We start from the raw sequence: 5,095 nt of genomic DNA on the forward strand, positions 1-5,095 counted from the left end.
TGATTGTGTTGTGATCACTAATATTTTCAATTGACACGTCGACATTTGATGCTCCGATACACGATATCGTGAATCCTTCTGTACTTCAAGAATTGAAGGATATTTGATTGATGCGTGTCTGCAACAACATCATGGGAGGCGTGTATGAGTACCTACGTGCATAGTCACACATACGCCATCCTTGGTAGTGTGTATTGGACGGCTGTGACATTTTCGTCTTGTTTTGAAGCGGCACTTGTAAGTGAAATATGCGTGCACGCCATTTGAATTTCAATATTGAAACACGTTTACGGCATTCACTGAAAATCAAAATCAGCAAAAAATGTTTTCGTATCCTGCACAGAACTAATGAAGCATGCTTTACTGCCATAAAGAATATGTATCACCAGTACGTGGTATGTGGTGGTATAAGAAACTCTTATTTCCCTTTAGCGGTAAACTTATAATACGTATATTTATATGTATAGGAGGTAATGAACAGAACCCTTCCTTATCATAGATGATCTACGATATATGACAATGCAATTCAATTATTTTTTAGTAATTAACTGAAATGGTTGGTCAAGTTAAGATGGCCAAGGCATGTAGTTGGAGTCTATCAAATCTATTACAATATACAAGAAGCTAAAGTAGTTATTGCTACAGCTACTTTATACCGTTATAAATCTGAGATGGACACAATTAGGAGTAAACAAATGGAGAATACGAGTTCATAATGATGTGAAAATACAAATGAAACCAAAGACCCAGAAAGGGCTGTCTGGCAAATGATGATATTCATACGTCTAAATACAAATTCCGTGTCTCATATCAACATTCATAAATGTAAATATAAAGATAGTTTCATATAAATGTTGTATGTTTATAGATACTCCATAATTTAAATATTACAATTAATTTTGATAATACCATTTGTATTATCTTTAAAATATAATTTTTTTTTTTTTTTTTTTTTTTTGTATATATAAATTTATTTTATTTGATTAAATAAATTTTATAAAAGTAACTAGCTAACAATATAATAAGCTAACAAACAATTTTAATCAACAATTATAAAGAATTTAATTAGAAATCACGCGAGTTCATTTATCACGCATTTCGGACAGGTTGCGACCAAAGATCACAAGGTTTTAGACGCTTAAGGCGACGTGTTGGCTCAATTGACGCCAGTTCGTTAGCTTCATCATTCGGATGAGAGTACAGTCGCTGCAGGTGCATTCTTGCATTTCGCTGTATTTCTTCCACCACCGTATTTATCCCTAGATCACGATGCAGATCAGAGTTCCTTACGTACCATGGTGCATTTGCCACACCCCTTAATATAACGTTTTGGAATTTTTGTATGGTTTCAACATGTGTGCTGCTAGCGCATCCCCAGAGCTGAATACCATATGTCCAAATTGGTTTCAATATTTGTTTGTAAATTAAAAGCTTGTTATGAAGTGACAGTTTCGACTTCTTTCCAATAAGCCATTTGATTGATCTGTATTTTATATTCAGTTCATCTCTCTTTTTTTTTTACATGTTCATTCCATCTCAGCTTTGCATCCAATGTCATACCGAGGTACTTAGCCGTATTAGAATGTGGAATTTGTATTCCATCAATGTAGAGGGGCATAAATCTGATATTTCGGTTTGTAAAGTTGACGTGAACTGATTTATAGTGGTTAAGTTTTATTTTCCACTTTTCAGCCCAAGCGATAATGTCATTGACAGAAGACTGCAGACGCCTGGCTGCTGTTATTTCATCATCTCCAATCGCTAGAACAGCTGTATCGTCAGCGAACGTCGCTGTAAACGTCGCTGAGCTCGTTGGTAAATCATGTGTGTATATTAAATATAACAAAGGACCAAGTACACTGCCTTGGGGTACCCCAGCGTTGATTTTTTGGAGTTCACTGTAATCGTTTCCATGCTTAACACGGAAGTAACGATTGGTCAAATAAGAAGAAACCATATCGAAATACTCCAACGGAAAAATGTCTCTTATTTTTGTTAGTAGACCTGTATGCCAAACTTTGTCGAAAGCCTGAGATACGTCTAAGAATACTGCTGAACATACTTTCTTTTCCTCAAGGGCAGTTTCGATTACGTTTGTGATTCTGTGGACTTGATCAATGGTCGAGTGATTACACCTGAATCCAAATTGATGCATAGGTATGGTCTGCTGTTGTTCAAGTAAAGGCAACATCCGTTTAAGCATAATTTTTTCAAATACTTTTGAAAGCACAGGTAGGAGAGCTATTGGCCTATAGGAGCTAACCTCGTTTGCATCTTTCCCCGGTTTAAGGACCATAATAATTTCTGAGACCTTCCACAACGAAGGGAGATATTTCAATCGTAGAACAGCATTGAAGATGTTAGTAACTTTAACTATGCAGTTCGCTGGGATTTCTCTAAGAATTTCTGCAGTTATGAGATCATATCCTGGTGTTTTTTTTAGCTTAAGTTCGTTCTTTATTATCATCATTACTTCAAGCTCGCTAGTTGGCGGCAAATTGTTTATTCTATTAGTACCCAGATAACAAGTTTCAACACTATTCTCACTACCAGAAATAGAGAATACTTTTGTTAAATGTTCAGAAAAAAGTTCAGCTTTTTCTTTATCACTATTGGCCCATTGGCTAGTGAAGGTCTTTATTGGTGCGTTATGAGAGGCTGGACGTTTTATATTTCGAGTGCATTTCCACAAGGAGTAATCTGTGCTGCGATCATTGGTCAAATCAGACAAGTATGAATGGAATTGTTTATTTTTAAAGCGCTTGATCTCAGAGGTAAGTTCTTTAGTCAGCCTATTTAAATTAGCTTTAACTGCTGGGGATCTCGAATGTTGCCACTTTTTCCTTATTTTACGTTTTTTTTGTAGTAGTTCTAATATGGCCATTGGATATCTATGCGGACAGTTTGATTTCTTCCATATAGGAGTGCTTAACCACGCGGCTTGTTGAAGCTTTCTTGTAAGGTCTATAATTTCGAACTCCACATCGGCTTCACCGGAAATTTTAGTCGAAGCCGAAATATTATTAGAAAGGAATGTTCTAAAGTAATTCCAGTCAGTTGACTTATTGACAATTTTAGTCGTCACGTTGTTAACAATAGGAGAGCCATATGTAGTAAGGTATACCGGGGAGTGGTCAGAGTTAAGTTCGGTTCCGTCTTCGATTTTAAGATTGTATGTCGAGACTTGCTTTATGATGAAGAAATCAAGGAGGTCTGGTATTTTTTCAGTATCAGTTGGCCAATACGTAGGGTTTCTGGATGACATGCATTCACAGCCAGTTTGTTGTATCGCTTTTAGAAGTTCTCTCCCCTTGGTTGTGATTAGACGAGAAAACAAGTGCGTATGCTTTGCATTGAAGTCACCGCCCATGATGAAGCGGTGTTTGTGCATTTCAATAAGCTGTTTGTACTGCTCTGTTTTAATTTTATGCCTTGGCGGGCTGTAGACAGAAGTAATTTGTAATTTACATTGCAGATCAAGCGTAATGGTTATCGCCTGAAATTCTTCATTGGAGATTATTTTGGATACGAAATACTTAAGAGATTTCCGAATTAAGATTCCACTACCTCCTCGAGCGCAATTACTGGGATGTACTACGTGATGAAACTCGTAGTTTTTAAATTTTAGGTATGAATGATGTGTGAAATGCGTTTCAGTAATAAGCCAAACATCTATTTCTCTGGCTGCTAAAACAAGTTCAAGCTCTCTAAAATGTTTGAGTAAACCATTAGAGTTCCAAAGCATTATTTTTAGTAAACTTGACATTATTAATTAAGTTATCTTTTTTTGTTCTAACTTAGTAAGCCTCTTATCTAACATTTTATAGTAGCTTTCTTGTAGAGTTAATTTTTCTAATATTTGGTTAAGAATTTTATGATTTTCATCGGGCTGGGCGTTGGATCGCACCATTTCAGCGTACGTTGGATTGTTTTTGTTAGTAGGTTTTAAGTTTTTGTTTATTAAATCAGATGGTTTATTATTATGTTGATTTTTGGTCACTTTATTTCGCTGGAGATTTCCATTCTTCTCTTGAATTATTTTATTTCTTTGTTTTTGAAGCTCCTTAGCCACTACACAACCTCTGTAATTGGCCGGATGTTCTTCTCCGCAGTTGCAGCATTTAGGTTGTTGCTGATCAGGCTTTTTGCATTCTATTGTCTTATGGTTGCCGGCACATTTAACACATCGGGCTATTTTGCCACAATAGTTTTGAGTGTGACCATATTCTTGACATGTTTTACATTGTGGTATTTGTCTCGACCGCTTTATTGTTTCTATTTTAATAACACAATTCAATATAGTTTTGATTTCGTGTATTTTCTTAATATCTTCGGACGCATCAAATGTGAGCATAAACATGTCGAGTGGCTCTTTTGAGAAGGGCTTCCACTTATTTACCGCATTTAGAATGTTCAATCCTTTCTCTTGCAGATCAGTTACAATCTCAGACGGGTCACATGACTTTGGAAGGTGTTTAGCTATTACTTTTATCGGACGCAGTTGTTTATTTTCATAAGAATACCAAGCAATTTTTTGCGTAGATAGTGCTTTTGTTATTGATCTGTAGTCATTAACCTCAGATGTACTGATTTTGTACAAAGTACTATTTAAAAGTTTGATAGAAAATTCTTCTTTACAGTTGTTTTTAGCAATGAGAAGGAGATCTGAGTAGTTCATTCCTTCTGAGACCATAATTGGCGGTGGACGTGATGATTTTTGGTCTGCTGAGGCATTCTTAATTGCATAAACTGATGCCATATTTTTGTCCTTGGAAGGAGATATGGAGTCAGGAGAGCGATCAGGTTTTCTCTTCTTAGCGGGCCTTTTCTTAGAGATCCTGTTGGAATTTATCAAATGTAGAACACACCTTTACAATAAAACGCGTTGTTTGCTTTTCGAGTGTATAATCACAACTGTCGTTATTTATTAAATTAAATTATGTAAGACTAAATAAGAGCTTATTAAAGCTTGACAAAATATCTATATATGTGTAATGTTATTAACATTGTGGTAGGATTTAACTTCAACACTCCTCCTCAATGTTTATAACATAAAATAATATACTTCATTTTACTACAATATAAAATACTAACT

This window comes from Teleopsis dalmanni, chromosome X, assembly GCF_002237135.1.
Source record: "Teleopsis dalmanni isolate 2A chromosome X, ASM223713v2, whole genome shotgun sequence".
In the NCBI taxonomy this organism is placed as follows: Eukaryota; Metazoa; Arthropoda; class Insecta; order Diptera; family Diopsidae; genus Teleopsis; species Teleopsis dalmanni.